The following is a 24,955-nucleotide window of genomic DNA, read 5'->3' on the forward strand; positions in this document are numbered from 1 at the left end:
TTCTAACCTACAGGTCGCCCTGTCCTCCGTCCAGCGCTGAGCTGGGGGTTACGGTTCACCTCCATTCATCCTTATGCCATCAACATGCAGGTTTTCCAGAGTCCAGCTCCTTGCCCTTCAAACTAACCCTACCCACTGGGGCCCAGAATACCCAGGTGTGGACCATGGGGTCCATCCTCCATCAGGACGAACAGGAGGAATCGACATTGGTCAGAGAGGAGGGTCCATACTCTGTATGCCTGAGGGGTGGTGATTTCCCTAAATCAGAGTTAGAACAGGGAAGGGCAGAACTCCATAGACACTCCTGGGACACAGTCAAGCCCACCATGACACTTTTATTACTTTAATCAATTTCAGATTCAGTGGGGAGGAGCTCAGTCTGCAGGGAAGCTGGAGAAGGGACAGATATCCAAGTAGGAAGGAGATAAAAGAAGGTGGAGAGAGAGAAACCCTTGAGGAACACAGACTGGAAACATGTTAAGGAACATCCAAGGAGAGGATGAAGAATGACTCAGGATGCACTTTTGGAGCTGGTCTCAGGAATCCTTTTTCTTAACCTGAGGAAAAGACGACATTGTCAGGGTGCCAGGGGTCACCGAACAGTACGAGTGGGTCAGAGGAAGCTGACTCTAGGGCTTGATTTCGGGTAGAGCTAGTTGATTCTCCCCATCCTCTAAAGCTACATTCTGTGATGACCTCGGACGTTGTCCCCCGTCTGGCAGCCCCACTATAACTCCACTGAGGTGCCAAGACATGACTCTGAGACCCCCTCAGTTACCCTTCATGACATTCCACCCTCTCCCTTCAATCACCTGTCCCATCCTGCCCTCGTCCTTACCATGGCCATCAGCACCAGGGCGCTGACCAGCACAGCATACAGGGTGGCCTTCCCCAGCAGGATCTCATAGAGGATGGTGGCAGACAGGACCCCTTGCTGGTAGGACGCTGTTGGCAGGAAGGGAGAGCAGGTAGGTACCTGTGAGCAGGGATCTCTGGTCTCCTTGCCCACGCACCACCCACCCTTCCATGCCCCACCAGGGTTCATGGGGTTTGCATTCTCTGGTTCCAGAGCAAAGACCATGGGAGATGGAGACAAAGGAGCAGGGGGCCACTTACCCGAGGTGAGGCCACAGTCTGAAAGAAAAAAGGGGGAGGGAAATGGATGAGAGAGTCCATCGTCAAAAGCAGATTCAAAACTAAGCCAGCCTTCCTCAGCCCAACAGCTGGCAAGGTGCTAACTCTTGCCAACAACTACGTGAGCTTGGAAGTGGCTCCTTCCCCAGTTGAGCCTTCAGAGAAGACTCCAGCTTTGGCTGACACCCGATTGCAGCCTCCTGAGGAAGACGAGCCAGCTAAGCTATGCCCATATTCCTGACCCATCAAAACTCTACAATAACAAATGTGTGGGATTTTGAGCTGCTTCCAAAAGAACCAAGAAAAACAAAAAACTAAGCCAGACTTGTAGTCAGCACAGACTCCCAGGCTCAGGGCAGCCTCTGGTCAGAGTCCCAGCAGCGCCTTCCTTCTGTTTTGGCGATGTGGCCACAGCATCCTCGAAGGTCATGGAACATGGCAGCACTGAAGGGGATGAGGACCCACTGCGCAGACCCTGAGCTGTGCAGGCGCGTAGGGAGGGGGACCTTTCAGCACAGCTGAGTTGGGCTGACCATCTGGGATGTGGGGGAGGAAGTAGCCCGAGGTGCCCTGTCCTCCCTCACGGGGGGCTTCCCACACCCTCCCGTTTATTCTGCACCTAGTCTCTCTGCTCTCCTCCCTGGACCTCCCCCTCTGTCTGCTCTGCCTCCCTCCCTGCCGAACCCTCCTGGAGCGGCTCACCTGCTCGGCCCCGGACCTCGGCACTGATGGTCTGGGTGACGGGTTTGGGCCTGTCCTGCTTCCACTCGTCCTCGTCCGAGAGCCCGTGGAACCAGGCTTGGCAGCGGAAGAGGTTGCGAGGGTTGTACCAGAAGCTGGCGGAGACCCTCAGCCGGCTGCTCAGACAGTAGCTGGAGTCGTTGCGGCTGGGGTCCTCCTTGTGTGGCTGAGGGTCCGTGCTGACCCCTGTCTCGACCTGCTTCCCGTTCACCCACCAGCTCAGCTCCACGTGGTCGGGGTAGAAGCCCGTGGCCAGGCACACGAGCGTGGCCTTCTGGGTCCGGGATATCTCTGCTGCTGACGGCTCGAACACAGCCACCTTGGGTGGGGTCACCTTGCTCAGGTCGTCTGGAAGGGAGAGGGGGTTGGGAGCATGGGTGCCCGGAGGGCCGGCTGTGCGCGTGAGTTGGGGGCACAGGGAAGGGGGCCACGGGGTCATCGTAAAAGGAAATCACGTGGTAGTAGGTCCTGGTTGTTTGTTTGGGGGTCACCACCCGCTCCTCTGTGACTGTGCTCCCTCGGCCTGCCTGGCCTTTGTATTGACCCTACGACAGCCCTGTCTCCTGTGTCCCCAGCCCCTAAGGTGGCCTTACAAATGGCACTGCCCAACATTCTGCGTAATGTCTCTTCTTTCCCCTTATTTGATTTCTTATCCATCAAGAAAAGCTCACCTGTCTTTTTCTCCCCATAATATGTAGTAGTTATTTAAAGAGCAGTGGATTGGAGGCAGGAGAACGGAATCCAAAGCTTGGAACTGACTCTGCCCACCAACATGACTTTAGACAGTCTCTCATTGTCTCTGCATCATTTTTCCTGCCTGTGAAGGGAGAATCCCAACACCGACTGTGCAGCGCGGGGCTGGAGATGAAATGATATAAGGGTTCAGAAAGCCCCTGCCCTCAGCTGGGTGACTTGTATGTGAGTCTCGGGGAGGAGTAAAGGGGATTTGGGGCTAAGGGGGTCATTTGGGGGTGGGGAGTTTTCTTCAGATGACAGGATACAGATGGCATATTAGGGGGCACCACGTGAGGACAGCCTTTTGTATTAGGGTGCGCTCATGAGAATGGGAGGTTTTCTTTCTTTCTGCTGCTTCAGCAGGTCATCCTAGCCATTCCTCTGCCTCCAGGTACCCCTGAGTTTCCTCAGCTCAGGCAGATAGCCATCCCCCTGTGTTTCAAATGCAGGCATCTTCAACCTTCTTTGTCCCTTTGATTCCACGTGTTCTACTTCACCCTACCAGCAAGCTTCCTCAATAGGCATGAGATCATCAGAGCCACTTCTGCTCTCAGCTGTCTTGCTGCAACTAAGCCCCTGGTGCGTGGCGCCCTCGAGGGCTCCAGGTGAAGGCGGTCCAGTTAATGCCCCTGCGGCCTTTGCATCTGGCTGGCTCACTGCCTCTCGGCCCTCCTACATCCCTGCTGTTCTGCTCTTTGCTGTTTATCGATTGTTTTGTTTGTTTCTGAGCAATTCTGTTAAAAGGAAGACAACTCCCTCTAAAGAGATCTAGTTTAGGCTGGAAGATGGAGAACATGTTCTTCTAACCGACTCTTCACTTTTCCCTGGGTGTGACCTGACTAGCGGGCTGGCTTCCTGGGTGTGTGACCTGTGCACACAGATTCATTTTTCCAAGGTCCTGGATCATTAAGGGGCCAGGGCTTGGGACCCAGATTTACCTGGTTCTGAGGTCTCCTACTTTTCTCCACCCTGGCTGATTACAGAAACCCAGCTTTCCTCTGGGAACAAACACTTCAGCTGAGCCTCATTGGCTCCATCTTAATTCGCCTAACTGCAAGCACCCTTGCTGTTGTCAAATCATCCAGGTAAATATACTGGTATTGAGGGTTTCTTCCCCTCTGGAAGCTCAATACTCCCACAGCAGGTGACCTTTAAGGTCCTTTTCCAGCACAAAGAGCCTAAGATCCTCCAGGGAATGTTCCTCAGCTCACAAGCAAAGTATCTGCATTTTAATGTATGTCCTGCCCCACCTGGCTGTTTAACCTAGAAGACATGGTGTGAGGAGGGAGATTTCCGACAGGGGGATGAGGGGGGTACGTTTGGTGAGTAAATCCACCCAGTGGCCCAGGTTCCCATCTAGCCCCCGTGTGCTGTACACACAGCCTGGCCCTCAGGGGTCTGGGGCTTAGGAAGAGAGGAAAAGGTTTTAAAGCTAATTTCAAATCCAAACTTCTAAACAGTAAATCAACAAACCCCGCTGATTTTCTCTCCCTCATGCCTCGTGTTTCTCTCTCTCACCTCTCTGTTCCACACTCTTGTTTGTCATCCTTTTTCTCCTGTGTTCAGTGGAAGCCTCCACCTGCACCTCCCAGGAGCCGGCTGTGCAGGGGCCGCATCCTGTGCTCATCCCTGCTTGTTCCTGCCCCTCGGGCTCATTCTCCCCTTTGCATCAGCTACACCCCCTCCTGCCCTTCCCCCAGCCCAGACTGCCCTCCTCCGTCTTTTTCTCCAATCAAGCAGCTCTCAGAGTCCCAGTAAATCCTCTTTCTCCAATGCTCACCCTGTCCCTAAATATCTCAGAAACAAAGAGACCAAAGGCCCCCTTTCCCTCTGTCCAAATTCCCGTCCCGGGAGTATCCCTACCCCAAACCCTCCCCACCCAATATTCCCCACCTCCCTTGCAGAGTTGACCCCCAGATGGACAACTGGACACGCGCCCCAGCTCCACCCCACACCACCCATCTCTGGGGACCCCCCAGGAGCCGGGCTGGAAGGAGGGGAGGCATCCAAATCTTACCTATGACCGTGAGCCTGGTGCCTGGGCCAAAATACTGCTCATAGGAGCACAGTGAGAAGCCCCGCACTCAAACCCCCGCAGCTCCAGGCCGCTCCCGGGTCCCAGCGCCCCGCTTCAGTGCTGCGAGGGGACCAGGTGCCCGCGGCCGCCCCGCCCCGCGCTCGCCGCCTTCCATCTCGCCCCGCCGCCGCTGCCGGGCCCGCGGACACTCACCCACCACGGTCAGGGGCTGCCGGCCCCGAAGGGCAGGGCGGCGCCTGTAAAGCACAGCCCCGGGGCTCCCCACCCAAACCGAGGCGCGCCGCCCGCGCTCACCTAGCACCAGGAGCCGCGTGCCCGGCCCGAAAACCGGGGGAGAGTCACGGCCCCCCAGCGCCGCGCAAAAACCCGCCGCGCGTCCCGCCGCGTCCCCGGCGGCAGCGTCCCCGCTCACCTAGCACCAGGAGCCGGGTGCCCGGCCCGAAGTACTGAGTGTCAGTGCTCACAGCTTCAGGGCTCAGCACAAAAAGGGGTCCCGCGGCCCTGCTGGCGTCCTGAACGCCCCGCTCCGCTAACGCCCCAGGGCACCCCGCTCACCTAGCACAGTCAGCCGGGTGCCCCCGCCGAAGAACAGAGGGTCGTTGCTCACAGCCCTGAGGCCCAGGACAAAAACCGCCGCTGCCCTCTCCTGATGTCCCAAACTCAGCCCAGGTCCCCACCGACCCTGAGCACAGCCCCAAATGGAGATGGGCAGCAGCCCACCTCTCTCCAGCCCGCCCGAGCGAGCGCTCAGGGACCCCAGCTGCCCTCCTTACCCAGCACAGCCAGCTTGGAACCATTGCCAAAATACAGCTTGTCGGTGTTCGCACAGCCCTGGGAACTCAGGCACAAACTTAGCCTTCCCTGAGAGCAGCCCAGGAGGGTCCAGCGTCCACTCCCCAAAAGCCAGGATTCAGGAGGTCATCCAGGCTGGGCAGCCCATCCTCCCTCTCCCCTGGAGCAACCTTCTTACTTAGCACGGTGAGCCTGGTCCCTGGCCCGAAGTGCAGCTCATTGTAGGAGCACAGTGGGAAGGGGCTACCAAGAATTCCTCCTTCTTCCGCTCCTCCCCTGGCACAGACTGGGGCCACCCTCCTTCTCCCTGGCTTCTCTCTTCCCACCTCTCTTCAGAACTAGCTGGACACAGAAATCTGGGCCCTGCCTGAGGTCATCCCCCATTTGCAGACAATGAGCTTGGCTTGGGGATTTACCGTGGTTGTGAAATTGGAAGGGGTATTTGTGATGCAGATTTTGCTGGACTGGGAAGTGTTCCAGGCTAGACCTTGCCTCTTACTACTTCCGTGACCTGCAACCTCCCTGGCCTTCGTTTCTGCAACTGAAAAATGGGGTCATATCTTCCCCACAGCGTTGTTGCGAGTGCTTAACAAATTACACACCTGCAAATGCTTTGTCAAAGGGCAAGTTTTGTGAAAAGCACAGAATCATGACTCCACTTTGTGGTTTGATTCTTCACTTTCCTGGAAGCTGAGTGTGGAGCAGGGAGGGGCAGAGGTGATCACGGAGTCCGGATCCCTGCGAGATCACATCAGGGACCCGCTCAGGAGATCTCTCCCAGCTACTCTCCCCATGCAGGAGCCCCACCCGGGCAGGTGGAGCTATTTTCTGAGGCTGGGCTTTTTGTAAAAGCCCTTCCTCTAACTGAATCATCGTGCCCCCCCCCAGTCCCCACAATGTTACACTGTGATACAAAAATGTCCTCTCCTATTGTCCCCCTCCCCTAACGACTGTGCGGAGGCAGGAAGTGCAGGTGGCAGAGCTTGGTCTGATGGAGTGGGGTGGGAAAAAAAACCTCAGAGTAATCGAAAGTGGGGAGGGGCTTGGGGAATGTTAGGGTGCTAGTGGAGGGGGAAGGGGACAGAGAGGCCCCTCCTGGAACCTACGCCACCCTGAGGAGATCTCCTATGTCATCAGGGCTCCCCTCTGGGACTCACTGTGCCCACCTGCACAGACTGGCATTTATAGTGAGGCACGTGGGAGGAGCATCCCTAGAGCAGGGGATGGCAACTTAGGGCAGGAGGACACACAGCCTGGAAAGCTCTGCGATTCCCCATTGCTTCCTGAATAGGGTCCGAGCTCCTTCCCCTTCATTAGTCCACAGACACGAAATGCACATCTACTATATGCCAGGCCTCACGCTGGTTGCAAGGACAGAGTCCACTCTCAAAGCGGGAAGCCCCAACCTGCCTTTTCAGCCTTGTGACTTCCATCTTGGACCTCGCAGACCCGCTGAGCAGAAGTACCTGACCCTGTAGTTTCATATCCTGTTCATATATCCGACTATCACGACCTCTCTCCCACATGGCTAACTGAGACCGGTTCTTCCTTTGAAGAACTGCCACCGTCTCAGACTCTCCCCTGATGGTCCCCGTCAGAAACCTCGTGCTATAGCCTCTGCCTGCATTGTCGGAGACAGATCACCTTGCTATTGCAAGCATCACCATGTATGTTAACTTTCTATTCATGAATTATCCCCCTTATGAGCAGGGAAGCTTCTTGGGGACTGTGACCTGGATACCTTTGTTTTCTTGAAGGTTACTAGCAAATGTTGCAATGATATGTGCTTAACGAGTAGGTGCCTCTGCTCATGCATGCATGTAGACATACGTGTTTGTGCATGTGTGTTGGTATATGTGCAGACACCCATGTTAGAATGCACGCAGAGTTCCAGTAGTGGGAGGAGGCTGTGTGCTGCAGGCCTGTGGGGGGCGGGGACAGATGGCTGTTCCAGGCAGCCCTTAGGGTGGTATCTGCTCCTGCATTGGGTCACTTTGGGCAAACTCATTGATTCATTCATTTCTTTAAAGAGAATTTATCGGGTTAGTACACTGAACCAAGGTACTGTGCCACATCGCAAGGATACTGTAATACCACACAACCTGGTCCTCAAGGAGCTGACCTTCTAGTGGGGGTGTCAGACAAGGAAAGAGGTAGTTTCCATCAACTGTGGTCAGTGGCAGGAAGGAGATGCACACAGGGTACTGTGATAGCAAAATACAGGGAGAATTTCATCCATTCGCATGGAGTAAGGGGCAAAGATCCTCCAGAGGCGGCTACTTGCTGGGGAAGACGTCACCGTTGAATCCGCAAGGATGGGTGGGAGCGCACATGAGTCATTCCAGGTAGAGGAGTGCAAGATGGCCTGAGCGCCAGTGACTCGGGGGTTCAGGGTGACGGGAGTGAGGGTGAGTGTGGATAAAGTGGTGGAGGACAAAGGTGGGTCTTCTATGCCATCCTGCGGACTTTGGGTTACATCACCATGGTGACAATGAGACAGTAAAGAGCTTTGGAAGGATTTCTAGAAATACCAACAGGGCTGATCCTTGGTTTTAGGGAAACTGATTTTCTATCCTCTCAGGACTGATCAGGGCCATATTCACACACATTTAATTCACTAGAGTGAAATTTATATCCAGCTTCGTAACTTAAACTGGAAGGTACATCTGATAATGAGAATAGACAGTAATTTCTCTTCTTCTCACCTGGAATCACTCCTTGGTGATGGGGAAAGCTGAGTAGCGCCCTCGGGGAGACAGTGGAGAGAGCGTGGGTGAGCACATGACACCCAGCTTTGGTGGCCGTGGGGACATGACCACTCAGCAAGTGGACACAGCTCTTCCTCAGAGCACCTTTGTCCAGGTAGGATAGAAATTTCCTATAGGCAGCATCACAGCTTTTTCTAGGTTGTTCCAGAGTAAGCCTCTCTCTTCACCAATCACACCCTTTCACGTGTACTTAAGTTTTGCCGGCAGCGTGGAGTAGTACGAGCCACAGGCTGGGTCCCTTGACCCTCCTACCTGAGGGGCCTGCACTTTCTTGGATACCTCGTTTCTACGCTGGCTGGAGTCACATGGGACTTCAGAGATGGACGGAAGTGATATCTAGACACTCACAAGGCAGACTCAAGCCAGATCAGGCCATTTTTATTGGCTGAATCCGTTCAGGCCCGCCAGGGTCCCCCTTGGGCTAGGGAGATTTTGGTCATGAGTGTTTGGGTGCATGCACACAGGGGTAGATACTGGGGTGCGTAGAGAGATGAGAGCAGCTCTTCTGAAGCACTGGGTAGGAATGGAAAAAGCAGAATTCACACCAGGGCCATAACAGGCTGGAAGCTCCTGGCTCCACCTCTAAGCTGGCTTCAGGAATCCTTTCTCTTGACCTGAAGAGGAGAAAGTTTGGGGGTTACCAGGAGCCAGCAGTGCTGGGGACTGAGAGGAAGTAGGGTTTCCCACTGACAAGACAAATAGCAGGGTTCCCCCAACATCCATCGTGTTTTCAGGTGACCCCAGTTTCTCCTTCACAGCATGGTACTTGCATTGTGATCCCAGATATAAGTGTCTTCTGAGGCATGTGGGGGACTCCCCCCCTTTCCTCTCTGCCCATTCTGGTCCCGGAAGGGTCTCTGTGTTCCTGGGTGTCAGTTGCTGTGTTTCAAGTGTCACCTCCAACCAGCCGGCCCCATCCTGCCCTCGTCCTTACCATGGCCATCAGCACCAGGGCGCTGACCAGCACAGCATACAGGGTGGCCTTCCCCAGCAGGATCTCATAGAGGATGGTGGCAGACAGGACCCCTTGCTGGTAGGACGCTGTTGGCAGGAAGGGAGAGCAGGTAGGTACCTGTGAGCAGGGATCTCTGGTCTCCTTGCCCACGCACCACCCACCCTTCCATGCCCCACCAGGGTTCATGGGGTTTGCATTCTCTGGTTCCAGAGCAAAGACCATGGGAGATGGAGACAAAGGAGCAGGGGGCCACTTACCCGAGGTGAGGCCACAGTCTGAAAGAAAAAAGGGGGAGGGAAATGGATGAGAGAGTCCATCGTCAAAAGCAGATTCAAAACTAAGCCAGCCTTCCTCAGCCCAACAGCTGGCAAGGTGCTAACTCTTGCCAACAACTACGTGAGCTTGGAAGTGGCTCCTTCCCCAGTTGAGCCTTCAGAGAAGACTCCAGCTTTGGCTGACACCCGATTGCAGCCTCCTGAGGAAGACGAGCCAGCTCAGTTATGCCCATATTCCTGACCCATCAAAACTCTACAATAACAAATGTGTGGGATTTTGAGCTGCTTCCAAAAGAACCAAGAAAAACAAAAAACTAAGCCAGACTTGTAGTCAGCACAGACTCCCAGGCTCAGGGCAGCCTCTGGTCAGAGTCCCAGCAGCGCCTTCCTTCTGTTTTGGCAATGTGGCCACAGCATCCTCGAAGGTCATGGAACATGGCAGCACTGAAGGGGATGAGGACCCACTGCGCAGACCCTGAGCTGTGCAGGCGCGTAGGGAGGGGGACCTTTCAGCACAGCTGAGTTGGGCTGACCATCTGGGATGTGGGGGAGGAAGTAGCCCGAGGTGCCCTGTCCTCCCTCACGGGGGGCTTCCCACACCCTCCCGTTTATTCTGCACCTAGTCTCTCTGCTCTCCTCCCTGGACCTCCCCCTCTGTCTGCTCTGCCTCCCTCCCTGCCGAACCCTCCTGGAGCGGCTCACCTGCTCGGCCCCGGACCTCGGCACTGATGGTCTGGGTGACGGGTTTGGGCCTGTCCTGCTTCCACTCGTCCTCGTCCGAGAGCCCGTGGAACCAGGCTTGGCAGCGGAAGAGGTTGCGAGGGTTGTACCAGAAGCTGGCGGAGACCCTCAGCCGGCTGCTCAGACAGTAGCTGGAGTCGTTGCGGCTGGGGTCCTCCTTGTGTGGCTGAGGGTCCGTGCTGACCCCTGTCTCGACCTGCTTCCCGTTCACCCACCAGCTCAGCTCCACGTGGTCGGGGTAGAAGCCCGTGGCCAGGCACACGAGCGTGGCCTTCTGGGTCCGGGAGATCTCTGCTGCTGACGGCTCGAACACAGCCACCTTGGGTGGGGTCACCTTGCTCAGGTCGTCTGGAAGGGAGAGGGGGTTGGGAGCATGGGTGCCCGGAGGGCCGGCTGTGCGCGTGAGTTGGGGGCACAGGGAAGGGGGCCACGGGGTCATCGTAAAAGGAAATCACGTGGTAGTAGGTCCTGGTTGTTTGTTTGGGGGTCACCACCCGCTCCTCTGTGACTGTGCTCCCTCGGCCTGCCTGGCCTTTGTATTGACCCTACGACAGCCCTGTCTCCTGTGTCCCCAGCCCCTAAGGTGGCCTTACAAATGGCACTGCCCAACATTCTGCGTAATGTCTCTTCTTTCCCCTTATTTGATTTCTTATCCATCAAGAAAAGCTCACCTGTCTTTTTCTCCCCATAATATGTAGTAGTTATTTAAAGAGCAGTGGATTGGAGGCAGGAGAACGGAATCCAAAGCTTGGAACTGACTCTGCCCACCAACATGACTTTAGACAGTCTCTCATTGTCTCTGCATCATTTTTCCTGCCTGTGAAGGGAGAATCCCAACACCGACTGTGCAGCGCCGGGGTGGAGATGAAATGATATAAGGGTTCAGAAAGCCCCTGCCCTCAGCTGCGTTACTTGTATGTGAGTCTCAGGGGTCAAGGAGTAAAGGGGATTTGGGGCTAAGGGGGTCATTTGGGGGTGGGGGTTTTCTTCAGATGACAGGATACAGATGGCATATTGGGGGGCACCACGTGAGGACAGCCTTTTGTATTAGGGTGCGCTCATGAGAATGGGAGGTTTTCTTTCTTTCTGCTGCTTCAGCAGGTCATCCTAGCCATTCCTCTGCCTCCAGGTACCCCTGAGTTTCCTCAGCTCAGGCAGATAGCCATCCCCCTGTGTTTCAAATGCAGGCATCTTCAACCTTCTTTGTCCCTTTGATTCCACGTGTTCTACTTCACCCTACCAGCAAGCTTCCTCAATAGGCATGAGATCATCAGAGCCACTTCTGCTCTCAGCTGTCTTGCTGCAACTAAGCCCCTGGTGCGTGGCGCCCTCGAGGGCTCCAGGTGAAGGCGGTCCAGTTAATGCCCCTGCGGCCTTTGCATCTGGCTGGCTCACTGCCTCTCGGCCCTCCTACATCCCTGCTGTTCTGCTCTTTGCTGTTTATCGATTGTTTTGTTTGTTTCTGAGCAATTCTGTTAAAAGGAAGACATCTCACTCTAAAGAGATCTAGTTTAGGCTGGAAGATGGAGAACATGTTCTTCTAACCGACTCTTCACTTTTCCCTGGGTGTGACCTGACTAGCGGGCTGGCTTCCTGGGTGTATGACCTGTGCAGTCACAGAGGACCCCACACTTAGAAGGGCCCCTTGTTGACTTAATGTGCTGCTGTCACCATTTTGAAATTCTAAGTAATTTTTAGCAAAAGCCCTGGGTGTTTCCTTTGCAGTGGTTCTGCTGCCCAAGAGGTCTGCTGCCCCACCCTGCACTTCCCACCTTGCTGATTACTCACTCCTCTGTCCCTAGGTCTTTACTGGCCGCCCAGGTAATCTCCTAACTTCTCTCTGCTGTGCAGCTCTATCAGGCTTTCTGCCCCCAGCCTGGTTATTCACTCTCGCCTCAAAGCCCCTGACCCTGGGGTTCAACCAGCCCTCCAAGGGCACTATGGAATCTACTCCTCTGACCTCCTCACCCAGCAAACTCTCAGCCCCTATTGGAAAAAGTAAAGATGCCTTCTGAGCCACATGCGATGGTCCCCATGATGGTGACGTGATGGACAGAACGATCGGAAGCCAGACCGTCCTTACACCCTGAAGCGCTGACTACATGCCTCCTCCATGATGAGGGCAAAGCCAGTTCTCCCTCCGTGTTTGCGAGTCCCTGTGGGGTGCGGGTCGGCTTGCCCACGTAGGTGCACGTGTGTGTCCTGGTGAGCTTCTGTTGTGTGTGCTTGGAGGTGGGCTGAACTAGCCTCAGGCAGAATTCTGAAGTTTATGGGTCCTGTTCCCAGCCTTCCTGCCCATTAGCCACATGCCGAACCTGCCCCTCCCTTGGCACTGGGCTCCCCTCCCTTGCCAGTGGCCACCTAGCGGAAGGGTAGGGAGGGGACCACTGGATTACAAGAGGTTTCCTGGATACTCTCCATGTAGCTACTCCTGTAAGTCTCACATCAGATTTAGCAGTAGGTATTGTTGATGACCTTGTATAGAAGAGAGGATGTTCCCACAGATTCACTTGACCAAGGTCACCAGATCATTAAAGGGCCAGGGCTTGGGACCTAGATTTACCTGGTTGTAAGGTCTCCTGCTTTTCTCCACCCTGGCTGATCACAGGAACCCAGCTTCCCCTCCGGGAACAAACACTTCAGCTGAGCCTCATTGGCTCCATCTTAATGAACCTAACTACAAACACGTTTGCTGTTGTCAAATAAGCCGGTAAATATACCAGTTTTGAGGGTTCTTCCCCCTGAAGCCTCAGTGCTCCCATCACCAGGTGACCTTTAAGGTCCTTTTCCAGCACAAAGAGCCTAAGATCCTCCAGGGAATGTTCCTCAGCTCACAAGCAAAGTATCTGCATTTTAATGTATGTCCTGCCCCACCTGGCTGTTTAACCTAGAAGACATGGTGTGAGGAGGGAGATTTCCAGCTAGGGGATGAGGGGGGTACGTTTGGTGAGTAAATCCACCCAGTGGCCCAGGTTCCCATCTAGCCCCCGTGTGCTGTACACACAGCCTGGCCCTCAGGGGTCTGGGGCTTAGGAAGAGAGGAAAAGGTTTTAAAGCTAATTTCAAATCCAAACTTCTAAACAGTAAATCAACAAACCCCGCTGATTTTCTCTCCCTCATGCCTCGTGTTTCTCTCTCTCACCTCTCTGTTCCACACTCTTGTTTGTCATCCTTTTTCTCCTGTGTTCAGTGGAAGCCTCCACCTGCACCTCCCAGGAGCCGGCTGTGCAGGGGGCCGCATCCTGTGCTCATCCCTGCTTGTTCCTGCCCCTCGGGCTCATTCTCCCCTTTGCATCAGCTACACCCCCTCCTGCCCTTCCCCCAGCCCAGATTGCCCTCCTCGGTCTTTTTCTCCAATCAAGCAGCTCTCAGAGTCCCAATAAATCTTCTCTTTCTCCAATGCTCACCCTGTCCCTAAATATCTCAGAAACAGAGACCAAAGCACCCCCCCACCCAACCCTTGCCCTCTGTTTCTGTTCCAGAACCAGGAGTACCCCATCCCAGGCCCCTCATCCCTTGCAGAACTGACCCCACAGACGGACAACTGGCAACACAGCCCAGCTGCAGCCCTCCCCACCCATCTCCGGGGACACGGTGGGCTGCGAATGGAAGGCAGGCAGACAGCCAAATCTCACCTGTGACCGTGAGCCTGGTGCCTGGGCCGAAATACCGCTCATTGGAGCACAGAGTCCCAGTCCAGCACGCAAACCCCTCAGCGCCCAGCCACGCGCCCTCCGGGTCCCAGCGCCCGGCTCCAGCGCAGGGAGGGGACCAGGTGCCCGGGTCCGACCTTCCAACCCGCCCCGCCGCCGCTGCCGGGCCCGCGGACACTCACCCACCACGGTCAGGGGCTGCCGGCCCCGAAGGGCAGGGCGGCGCCTGTAAAGCACAGCCCCGGGGCTCCCCACCCAAACCGAGGCGCGCCGCCCGCGCTCACCCAGCACCAGGAGCCGCGTGCCCGGCCCGAAAACCGGGACTGAGTCACGGCCCCCCAGCGCCGCGCAAAAACCCGCCGCGCGTCCCGCCGCGTCCCCGGCGGCAGCGTCCCCGCTCACCTAGCACCAGGAGCCGGGTGCCCGGCCCGAAGTACTGAGTGTCAGTGCTCACAGCTTCAGGGCTCAGCACAAAAAGGGGTCCCGCGGCCCTGCTGGCGTCCTGAACGCCCCGCTCCGCTAACGCCCCAGGGCACCCCGCTCACCTAGCACAGTCAGCCGGGTGCCCCCGCCGAAGTACTGAGTGTTTTGGCTCACAGCCCTGAGGCCCAGGACAAAAACTGCCGCTGCCCTCTCCTGATGTCCGGGACTCAGCCCAAGTTCCCACCGACCCTGAGCACAGCCCCAAATGAAGATGGGCAGCAGCCCACCTCTCTCCAGCCCGCCCGAGCGAGCGCTCAGGGATCCCAGCTGCCCTCCTGACCCAGCACAGTCAGCTTGGAACCATCCCCAGAATACAGCTGTGTGGTATCCACGCAGCCTTGGGACCCAGGAGCAAACTTTGCCTTCTCAGACAGCAGCCTAGGAGGGTCCAGCGCGCACGCCCCCAAAGCTAGGGTTCAAGGGGTTATCCAGGCTGGGCAGCCCATCCTCCCTCCCCCCTGGAGCAACCTCCTTACTTAGCACCGTGAGCCTGGTCCCTGGCCCGAAGTACTGCTCACTGTAGGAGCACAGTGGGAAGGGGCTACCAAGAATTCCTCCCTCTTCCCCTCCTCCCCTGGCACAGACTGGGGCCACCCTCCTTCTCCCTGGCTTCTCTCTTCCCACCTCTCTTCAGAACTAGCTGGACACAGAAATCTGGGCCCTGCCTGAGGTCATCCCCCATTTGCAGACAATGAGCTTGGCTTGGGGATTTACAGTGGTTGTGAAATTGGAAGGGGTATTTGTGATGGAGATTTTGCTGGATGGGGAAGTGTTCCAGGCTAGACCCTGCCTCTTACTACTTCTGTGACCTGCAACCTCCCTGGCCTTCGTTTCTGCAACTGAAAAATGGGGTAATATCTTCCCCACAGCGCTGTTGTGAGTGCTTAACAAATTACACACCTGCAAGTGCTTTGTCAAAGGGCAAGTTTTGTGAGAAGTTTTATGATTATCCCTCTTTAACGTTTTGATGCTCCACGTTCCTGGGAAGCTTAGTGTGGAGCAGGGAGAGGCAGGGGTGATTCGTTTGGGCGTCCCCATCCGCATTCCCTGCTGTTAGTCTCCCTCATCCTTGCCCCTTCTCTCTCCCCTCAACGGGCACTCGCTACTGACTGCCTCCCACGAGTCCCTAAGGTGGCATTATACCCTGATTTTCTTGGCCGTGTTTGAAAAGCCCTGTAGGATTAGCCATCGAATGAGTATATCTATTTTCTTCCTAGTTTAAATCCCTCTTTGGTGCATGGCTAACTTTTCAGACTTAGAAGCAATTACAGTAGAGTTGAAATAAGCCTGGATTTTGAGGCAGAGGATTCCTACTAGCAGCATGATCCTGAGAACTAAACTGACTTTTTCCAATGATCATTTTCCTGCTTTTTGCAGGGTGTACGTGCTTATCTGTTTGAGTGACAGCACCTATGAATTAGAATTAGACATTCTTCCCCAGAAGAGATACTTTTCCCGTTGCATCTGACATTCTTTTCTCTATACTCTACCCAACTCACCTTTTGTTTTGATTTTCATGCAACCTGCTTTGTGGAGCCCCCGTGCCTCTGGCTATTGTCCTATCTGATGTTCCACACCGACTACACCAGGGCGCTCCGGGTGTCGAGGATGGCTGGAATCCCATGAAAGGAAATGTTCATGGGTTGAACCCTTTCTTATTTCCAGTGCCCAGCAAACCTCTCTCCCCGCTTTTGAATCCTAGCTCCAGCCACGTTTTATATTCATAAAGGCAGCAAAAGCTTGGAAACGAACAAATCCCAAAGTCCGAGGGCCAGTTCGTCAGAGGGTTCATATGATAAAGTCCCAGGCTCTTTGACGTGCCTGACAGAAGGGAGAGAATCTCTGGAATTGTCGGAAGGCAGGCCCTCACGTGAAGACATGGAGGAATGGGAAAAAAACATGTCTACCTTTCAAGCACCCTCCTTGTTGCCAGAAGGTACCGTGCCCTCTGTTTGGCTCTGTTCTAGGAATGAGCAGAAGTATGGCAAACCCAGATGTCTCCACTTTATCCAAGTTTGAGAAATATTTCTAATAGCAAAATTGAGACACAGGTTTGGAAAAAGGCATACTCTGTGACACAGTGAGGATAAACAATAAGAATGAAAAGGATGGCTACAAGAGGGTAAACCCTTTACAAAGGATTTTCACGTGATTTAGTCCCTTACAGTTTCAGGACCCCAAGAGACTACCATTGTCATCTCTGTTTTATACATCTCAGAGGGCCTGAGACAGTTTAGGTCACTTTGCAAATTGCGTGAGCCCCTCCTTCCCCAGAACCCAGGCATTTTGAATCCCAGTGATTTGTACTTTCCAATTTCCATGACACTCCCTGGCACGTGCTTCCCTCTGCAGGACAAAGCCTGCCGCAGCCAACCAGTCTGGTAGAACCTCTGTGGCCCGCTGCTCTGGCCGTGTCTATAACTCCAGCCCAGGCCCATCTCACCCTCGCCCTGCTTCTCCCACCTGCCTGCTTCCTCCAGAGGGTGGTGATGGTGTGTTAGCGTTTCACGATGGGCCTGTGACTCGCTGATCTCAGCACAGATCCTGAGGTTTGAGAGCACGGGGCCTCAACCTGCTTCTCTTCTTTCTGCCTCGGCTGTTGCTAAGATGGTATAAGTTTCCAGTTGTAACAGTTTATTCAGACCTACCTCCTCTGACCCCCAGCAAGCACAATGTTCCCCAGGGCCACCCCTGCAAGCTCACATGATGCCGTGACACGGACCTCGGCCTTCAGGGCTCAGGAGTCCCCCTCAAGCCCTCTCAGTCTCACCAAGCTGCTCCCCTATGGCCTCCTGGGTCCTTAAACCACCTCAGGAAGACACACATGGATCTTGGAGACAGAGAAGGACTCAAGGAAGGCGAGGACAGGGCTCTGAGCTGGAGGGAGGTGTTGGAGGTGGATTTTAACATAGAAGACGGAGCTGTTCCCCAAAACGGGGTCACCAGTGCAGGATCAGAGTTAGAAGGAGGGGGGAAATGGAGAAGATCAGATGAGAAGGGGAAAGTGAAGCAGCACACCCACTAAATCGGGAGAGAGGAGGGGAGTCTTGGAGAACAACGAGAAGGAGAACGAGAAAACACAAAGCCAGGAGGCGAAGCACAGAAGCACAGCTCCTCTGAGCCCTCGGCCGACACAGCGGAGCGAGCTGGAGATGCTCCGGAAGGAAAGGGCAGCTCTGGCCCCCTCCTTCCACCTCCCTCCCTGTCTGATACCTGTCACGGTGAGCCTGGTGCCGGTCCCAAAGTGGAGGGGCGAATTATAGGAACACAGCTGCAGGAGGCTGTAGGAAAATCCCCCCAGAGGTCTCCAGCCAGAGCGCTAGTCTTAGCTCCTTGAGGGCAGAGATGGCCACCTTTCCCTGCCTGGATTCACGGCTCAGGACCAAAGGGATCCCACTAGGAGAAAGGCCTAAGCACACTCTGGGGAAAGAGGGGAAAGAGGAAGAGACTTAGGAGGGGCCGATCCACGCACAGAAGAAGGAGGGATGGACCACCGACAGAAGAGTAAGGAAGCAGTTTATGGGCCAAAGACTTAGAGGACAAACAGGAATCGACCCAGCCTCATCTAAAGCGATGGCAGACGCAGCTCCCCGGAAGCCCCACAGGGACCGGGGTTTACTCAACCCTCTCCCACCGGGGCTGGACGGAGGGGTAGACACTCCGGGTCCAAGGGACAGTGGCCCCCGTCTCCCAGCTCTTATGTCTTACCCAGGACAGGGAGTCGAGTCCCACCTCCAAAGTGCTGCCCCCGGTTGCTCCACAGTATAACACGGGCGTGGCAAACCCCAGAGCGGCCGGTATGGGGCCCTTCTTTCCAGAAACGAGCTTCTCCCCAGAACTTCTGGGGGTCCTAGCACCTTCTCCACTCACCCACACTCTCCGCCTTTTCTCTGCTGTGTTCCCAGTCCCTGCCTTCTCTAAAGGGAACTTCTAGAACTCCAGCCTTACAATACATCATTCCCAGGGAAGACCTTTACTTACCCAGCCCGGAAAGCTTCGTTCCGCTGCCAAAATACAGGCTTTCATTAGTCGCAGAACACGAAAGCCCGGTAGGGAAACTGTGCCTGCGCCTCCCACTCTTTCCCCACCCCTCTGCCGGTCCACCTGCAGCTCTCCTGTCCCCTTCCTTGGCGGAATTTTAACCCCCGGAGGTGGAACTGGTGACAACTGTACAACCCGAAAAGCTGCGGTCAGAGGACCAGTTTGGCCCCCTGTGAGACTTCTCACCCCCCTCTCCTGTGTCCGTCTCCTTTCTTCGCGAGGGAGAGAAACGGCAGGACTGACGGATCCAAGGCCAGACGCCCTCCCATCTACCGTGGCCATGATGGGCACCCTCCAAGGAGACGGAAGATGGACACGGAGACCCCTTTCCAGCTGAGACAGCTTGCCTCTCGGTAGGGAGACCCAGGCTTGGCACAGCGAGCCTATGAAACTATTGGAGGTGGAGGCTGTCCATCTCATCAAGATAAGAATTCATCAAGACGAGAATTCAGATTTTTCTGATAAAAACACGCTTTAACCTAGGCACCCCTATCGGAGGCTCCACCTGGACCCTGCCCCTCCCTGTAGGTTCCCAGCCCTCCAGCCCTGACTAGCTTACCTATGACAGTGAGCCGGCTTCCTTCCCCAAAATAGTAGGTGTCTGCAAAGCACAGCCTCCCAGATTCACTTCAAAACCTCTCCTTGTCTGCTGGGATTCTGGGAGAGGTTAGGGTGTTCATGGCTCCCTTCCCTCCCAGAACCACCAGCCCCCTTCAAACACTCTGTATACCATTCCAGAACTTTCCAGGGCCCCAAGATCCAGGAGCTGGGTCATCCCTTCCCTCCCACATTCCCCGAGAGAGTGCTCCCTCGTGGTACCCACCTGGACACCCTGGCCTTACCTACAACAGTCAGCTTGGTCCCTGGGCCGAAGGTATAGTCATAGCACATCAGAATACAGCCGCCTTACAATGCACACTTGGGACCCGCCTTCCCCTACAAGGGGCCAGGAAAGGCCTGGATTATGTCTTACCTACGACGGTGAGCCTGGTGCCTTCTCCGAAGAAGACTTCAGTGTTTGCACAGTGACACGGAGTAAGGAGGAAAACAAACGCGAGGAGTGCAGAGAGGAGGGGATTTTGGTTGGTGCCTGGTGGACTCTGGGACTAGGAATCCCCTCCTGTGCTCTACAGATATTGTACAGAAGAATGTTTTCGACTTTTGACTCTTGGGGCCACGGAGCATGGGCAGAGTCCATCCAGAGAGCCCTGTGCCTTGTTTTTTGATTCTTCCTGAGGGTCCATCAGAAGGATGTGGGCCTGGCGAGGAGGGCAGGGTCCCAGAGACCCGTGACTGTCCCCGGAGGGCTGGGTAGTGCTGGCTTCTTCCTTCATAGAACGGTCACCTCCCATGTACCTTCCCATTGACCTTGTCCTTGGGTGGGGGGAGGGGAAGGGTGGGATAAAGGGGTCTCTCTGAGGCCTTCACCCATGAGGCCAGAGGCATCTTCTTACGTCTGGCCTTTCTGCCTGCAAGCTTCAGCTCTGATCCAGGCCTGTCCTTCTCCATGGCCTGGGCTTGACAGGTGGACGGGGGGAAGGTGGAGACATTCTGACCCAAACCACCCTTGGGCCTGTGACCCGGGAGAAGAATGGAAGGACGGTGGGAATTGGGACAGGCAGAAAGGTTTTTGTAAAGGATTCCCGTAGGGTTGAATCACTGTGGCCCCCCTGTCCTCACAACGTTACAGCTTTATACAAAAACGGCTCCTCCCATGCGTCTGCCCCTCCAAGTCGGAGTCTGGGAGAAACCACCAGAGCAGCTGCCCCTGTGAGGGCACTGGAGGGTGAGGCGGTGACATCACCGCCCCAGGTGCAAGTGGTGGGGAGGACGAACCAGGCCAGGGGGCTCCCTCCTTGTGCTCATGCCCTTTCTTCAGGACCTTCTTAGCCCCTCAGAGCCGTGTGTCTTTGCATCAGGGGCCGCTTTCCCTGGTATCTGCCCCTCTGCAAGCTGGCGTCATAGTAGCAGCCCCTTTCTATCTCGGGACTGCTCCGATGCTGGCCACACCGGAGGTCACACCTTTCAGCACTCAGTACCCAGACTCTGCCCCGTTGGCCCAATTCTGAACCTCCAGGGTGGTCTGAAGGAGAATTGGACACAAGCTACATAGAGGTAGGGCTTTCCCAGGGGTAAAGTGATAGCTGAGAGCTGTATTTCTAACCAGTGTGAGGTGAGGGGGGACCACGTGTGTCATCAGCTGCTGCACTTCTCACTGTGGACTTTAGACATTCGAGTTCAGTGGAGGGCACTGGGGGAACCAGGTGTGGAGAACTGAATGAATACAGCCTCAGGGACGTTCAAATACAATCACACGGCCAAGCGATCACGGTCAAGGTCTTCTCCCTCTTTTCCCTGAAGGGCAGAAACATTTTAAGTTTTTGGTAGATATTTTATTCTCCCTGCACGAGATGACCTTGAAATTGAGCCTCCAGCTGGGTGGTCTGCATCTCATCTCACTACATGGTGCTTCCTTTCGTTGCCTTTTAAACTATGACAACATCTAGAAGAAAAAAGGACACTCGATCACATAATGATAACACGCTTACAGGGCGAAATAGACGCAGAATCAAAAGATAAATGACAGTATGGGGAAAGCATTAGTGATTCTCGTCATGAGGGCTGATCTCCCCATGACGATGAACTCCTAGAAATCAATTAGAAAATAACCCAGAGCCCAATAAAAATGGCAAAGAACAGAGGTTCCGGAAAAAAAAGATCCAAATGGTGCTTAACCATAGGAAAAAGAAAACTTGCAATGATAAATACAAAGTAAAACTGCATTGAAATGTCACTTTTCACCAATATGATTGACAAATTGAATTATGGAAGACCATTCTATTGGCTAGTTTCTGGTGAAATACACACTTTTACACATTGATTGCCGGTGGGTGCGAAATAATACAACTCTTCATGGGAGCAATTTGGAAATATCTATAAAAATTACAAATGTGCTTACCTCTTCACCTAGAAATCCCACCTTTGACAGTTTATACTGTAATTACTCTTGCATACAAATAAAAAAAAAGTGTGTAAAGTATTTGCATTATTTGGAATAGCAAAGAGATTGGGAAAAAATTCAAGTGCCCATTAGTAAGGGATTGGGTAAATAAACTGTGAAACATTCACACAGAATATTATTTAATGCTAAAAAAGAATGAAAATGTTTCATACTGCCGTGGAAAGCTTTCTAAGATATAATGTTAACTGGATAAAAACAAGCTGTAGAATAAGGCTCCTGTATGCTACCTTTGTCTAACAAAGTAAGAATAATACTTATTATTAAAATACGAATTATACTTCTGTTTGTTTGATGCTGCGTGAAGAAACAATGGAAGGATACAAAAGCGATGGATAAAATGATTACCTGTTAAGAATGAGTGGATCGCTGATTCACTTTGTTATAAAGCAGAAACTAACACACCATTGGAAAGCAATTATACTACAATGAAGACGTTAAGAAAAAAAAAAAGAATGAGTGGAGGACACAGAGTATAAGGAAAATTAACATTTCTCAGTGTCAACTTTATTGTGTTGAGCCATACATAGCTATTTTATTTTAAATAGATAACATAGCTATTATCTATTTTCTTTTAAAGTAAAACTTAATAAAATTTAAAAAGAAAAAAACAGCAAAATACTGCTTTAAGCGATATTTTAAAATCTGCCACTAGAGAAAAAAGATACTTGTTTTATTTACAAACTCGTTTCTTCCAAAGAAGACCAGTTTATACAAGAAGCTGTTGTACTGTCTTGAATTTGCTCAGTGAGTCTCCAATCACCAAGGAGGCTCATGAAAAATACATATTTCTGAGTAGTCCCCAGGATACTCTGAGCTCAAAATCTCTAGGTTTATTAATTTGCATTTAAATAAACAATTAAGCACAAAATGACCCCGGGTGTTTCCACTTCTGCACCAGTCCTGGGATCCACTGCTGGTCCTTGAGAAGGGCAGCTGTCAGCTGGAAGCACAGCAGAGCGCTGTCTGGTGGTGCGAGAGCTGGCCGCAACTGGCAGGGCTCTTAGAATTTAGGGAAAAAGGGGAGACAGTCTGTATTTAACTCAGGAATAGTGACAGGTCTCACAGTAGCCCAATACAAGGTCATCAATTGCTTTTATCAGTCGGAAGGTGGCAAGGCCTCTTCCTTGTTCCCTTTCCACATTGAGGAACTTTCATCAATGTACTGATTTACTTTGATCTAGTTCCATATAGTATTTTCCTTATTAACCCTTTTTGCCTGCCACTAATTTACCCCCTAAGTAAGCGTTTCCTTTTGACCATCTAGCTGGGGACTCTCAACCCGACTTGGACTTACAGAGAATACCACCCTGTCTTGGTTTCACAACTACTTTTTATCCTGATGGGGTTTGTCCCAGATCTTTGCCACTGTGTCACACACTGTTAGTAGCCCCAGTGCCCGCGAAGCTTTTATTTGGGGGGTGGGGTGGGGTGAAAGGAGTTTAGACCGGTCAGGCAGGTGCCGAGTGAGGTCATTCATCATCTTGGGCAGCAGGGGGAAGCCTTTCCTTATTTTTTGTTAGACTCAAGCGGCTGCACTGTCAGCGTGGCCACCTGAGGGGGCAAGAAGAATGTGGGTAGTGATCAGGGGATCCGAGGGGAAGCTGGTTAGTTACCTGTGTGCCTTTCTCAAGCTGTGTGTTGGGATGTAGGGAGGAGATACGCAAAGAACACCTATGTGTAATTTTTGAAAACTTTCAAGTACGTTAATTGACCCATTTGAACCCAGACTTTGTCTCCTAATTTCCCCAGATGAAACTGAAATCTGAAGAGGCTAAAGGGTGCGGGATGTGAGGAGACAGGGCTGGGACCAGCACCCAGGCTTCCTCACTTAAGTTCCGGGGGCTCCGCTGGGCACTGTACCTGAGCCGCTGAGGCCCCGCTCCTCCGGCAAGCTCATCTCCTGTAGCCAGACTGCGGGGCTCCCACCCACGCCCTCTCCTTACATCTGTGGACCTTGGGCAAGTTACTGAAGCTTTTTAAACTCCAGTCTCCTTATCTGTAAAGTGGGAATGATGATGATGATAAATAAAATAACATCTCCCTTATGGAGCTCTTGTGAGACATAAATAATACACGTAAAGTTTTATCACGATGCCTGCCTATAGTTAGTAGAGACGTCCGTGACTGGTGTTTTCACAGAGAGTACTGGTCTAGGGGTCTCTCTACCACACTGGTTCCCAAGCTCTGGCATCCCTCAGGATGACTTGGAAGTCTTGTTGAAAGCAAGGTGCTGGGCTCCATCTTAGAATTTCTGACCCATAGGTCAGGGGTCGGGCCTAACAATGTGCATTTCTCCTAAATTCCCACGTGATTCTGGTGCTGCTGGTCGAGGGAGCACACTCTGAGAACCAGTCTTCTGGAAGGCTCTTCCTTTCTTCAATACATTTGCCTCCACTCCTAGCTCATCGTTCATTCATTCATCCGATCGTGGGGTGCCTACCTTAGTCCAGCTGTTGTTTAATCAGTAGGATTCCCAGGACGAGTAAGGCGAGATTTCTTCCGGAAGAAGCTCATGGTTGAAGGCCAAGGTAGATACATCCATATACATTCAGCAGCATGAGAAGAACTGTGATAGAAGAAAGCATGGAAGAGAAGGAAAAATCCTTATTCAGACCAGAGGGTCCACAGAGGGTCAAAGACTTTTCTGAAGAGGGTGAAGGGGTGGGTGGGAAGGGCATCAAACCAGATGGACCAGTAGTGTCTAGAGCTAGAGGTCAGAGGTCCATGTTTGTTGGAGGAAACCCCCAGGACTTCTGAGCATTGGAGCACAGCAGGGGAGGGGAGGGGTGAGGAGACCAAGGCTGGAAACATAGGCAGGGGCAGAGCAGGAAGAACCCTACATCTCCACGATGAGGAACTTACCTTCTACTTTGAAAATGTGAGAGATCAGGAAAGGTATTAACCAGGAATCAGATAACGGGCCGGACCTCTCTAAGCGCAGGGTTAGAAGGCAGGCAGGAGACCAGCATCCCTCAGGAAGTGCTGTGAGGCAGGGGATGAGCTGGAGAGACGGTGAACAGCAGAGCTGGTGGACCATAGTTGCAGCTGGAGAGCCCATGAGATGGGGTAGGGGAAGCAGGGGCTGGGCTTTGGGACCAGGCAAACAGGGACTCAAAACTCCAGATCTGGGCTTCCCTGGTAGTGCAGTGGTTGAGAATCTGCCTGCTAATGCAGGGCACACGGGTTCGAGCCCTGGTCTGGGAAGATCCCACATGCCGCGGAGTGACTGGGCCCGTGAGCCACAAGTACTGAGCCTGCGCGTCCGGAGCCTGTGCTCCGCAACGGGAGAGGCCGCGACAGTGAGAGGCCCGCGCCCCGCGATGAAGAGTGGCCCCCGCTTGCCACAACTAGAGAAAGCCCTCGCACAGAAACGAAGACCCAACACAGCCAAAAAAGTAAATAAATAAACACATGTGGGGTTTAAAAAAAAAAAAAGAAAGAAAAGAATTAAAAATTAATCAATACAATCATAAATAGCATGTAGGTCAAATAATAAAGCATAATTAAAATTAGAAAAAAAAAAACCCTCCAGATCTGCCACTTGCTGGATGAGGGATGTGGGTAAATTAATAACCTT

At 53.4% G+C, this 24,955-nt stretch overlaps 2 gene segments (V, D, J or C); both read right to left on the minus strand.

The window, feature by feature from the left end:
* Positions 1-323: 323 nt before the first annotated feature.
* LOC309826934 (T cell receptor beta constant 1-like) lies at positions 324-6,966 on the minus strand. The segment is given in 6 exons: positions 6,907-6,966; positions 5,422-5,479; positions 1,837-2,223; positions 1,117-1,134; positions 839-945; positions 324-557 (listed from the first exon to the last, which is right to left on the minus strand).
* Positions 6,967-8,570: 1,604 nt separating this feature from the next.
* Positions 8,571-19,247, minus strand: LOC309826935 (T cell receptor beta constant 1-like). The segment is given in 5 exons: positions 19,199-19,247; positions 10,141-10,527; positions 9,421-9,438; positions 9,143-9,249; positions 8,571-8,822 (listed from the first exon to the last, which is right to left on the minus strand).
* Between the last annotated feature and the right edge of the window lie 5,708 nt (positions 19,248-24,955).

The sequence above is a fragment of the Grampus griseus genome (genome assembly GCF_964374135.1).
Source record: "Grampus griseus genome assembly, chromosome: 9".
Taxonomy (NCBI): domain Eukaryota; kingdom Metazoa; phylum Chordata; class Mammalia; order Artiodactyla; family Delphinidae; genus Grampus; species Grampus griseus.